Here is a 1,442-nt window from a genome sequence, read left to right on the forward strand (position 1 = left end):
TAAACTATACACTGGCAGAGGTAAGTTTTTAAAAACCTTTATAGAAATGTTAACAAATGTTTTTAAACTATATGCATACATTGTCTAATATACAATACTTATACTTCCACTTCTCTTTTGGCAAATACCATCTTAAATAAATGGTAATAAAATTGTAAATAAGCTTTGCTTTAATTTATTTTTATTTTAATATTTACCAAGTAACGGTTATCACATAACAATATTATTTTAATCTATGTATTTTATTTCTAAACAACCAAAGCAACCTATTCTTTAAAGGCACGTAAGAAAAGAAAAGTTACGACCCCGGCAGGACTCGAACCTGCAATCTTCTGATCCGAAGTCAGACGCCTTATCCATTAGGCCACGAGGCCCACATTATGCCCCTCGAAATGATGCCTGGTAATGATGACCTTTTGAATCCGTGCGATGATATACTAAATGATTTTTCATGTTATTCAATAAAAATTTTAGAGACTTTATATGCATTCACAAAGAACTCTAAAGCAACTCTATACTCGGACAACAATGAGAATGATCTAGAAGCTAAACTGCGAATCTAACGCCTATTTATTTTTTGAATCTAAAATCCATTGTGCTGACGTTACAACCTTTTTTACAGTCTGGTTACAACACGGTAATCTTTAAATATTAAATCGAAAGCAGAAAAGTACTAAATGCGGATTTTAATGAGTTTGGGCTTTTGAGCGGCGTAAACTGTTTCTGCAACAATAACGTTACCCCCCCAAAATATACTGGAAACAATAATGTTTTCCTAGCGACTTTGTGCAATTAATCAAATGTGCTCCTTGTATGTTCATTAAAATAAATACATATATGAATAAATGGATAAGAAAACAAAAAACAACGGTAATGAGTTACATGGCAGTTTTTTAAACCACTAGATGTCGCTATAAGACAACATGTGCAAGAGAAGCGCGTTCGGCAAAATACTTTTACATGATGCAACAGACAAATAAGATTGACAGTTTTTGTGGGTTCCAGCTCATACTGTAGTATCAGGGGATAAAGGGGTAGACATTTAGCAAAGCAAGCCATGGCAAAAGAGAATACAAACATGGAGATTAATAGTAGCCTAAAGTAAAACTGATTCCTGATTCATTGCGCACGGTAGATGGCGATAATGCTCTACCCAAGTCTGCGAACCACCAATAAGCACGAAGAAGAAGAAGGCCGTTTCTCAATCCCAAGGCTGCAGCCTCCGGAGGTAGCATTTATAGGCTGCAAGTCTTATTTTAGAATATTAACGATTATAAAATTGGCTATTATTCTTAGTTAATCGGAAATTGTTGTAAAAATACTCATTGATTTTGCGAATGTAATGCTCAGTTATCTTAAATATACAAACCTTGATGACGTATGCAGCCTTCCTTATATGACCTCCGGAGGCTGCAGCCTTCGGATTGAGAAACGGCCGAAGA

General features: G+C 35.1%; 1 non-coding gene across 1 annotated transcript; it reads right to left on the bottom strand.

Annotated features, from left to right (window-relative positions):
* Positions 1-301: 301 nt before the first annotated feature.
* trnar-ucg (transfer RNA arginine (anticodon UCG)) lies at positions 302-374 on the bottom strand. Its single transcript has one exon. It is a non-coding gene; the product is annotated as a tRNA-Arg (tRNA).
* Between the last annotated feature and the right edge of the window lie 1,068 nt (positions 375-1,442).

Source organism: Paramisgurnus dabryanus, chromosome 23, assembly GCF_030506205.2.
Source record: "Paramisgurnus dabryanus chromosome 23, PD_genome_1.1, whole genome shotgun sequence".
Lineage (NCBI taxonomy): Eukaryota > Metazoa > Chordata > Actinopteri > Cypriniformes > Cobitidae > Paramisgurnus > Paramisgurnus dabryanus.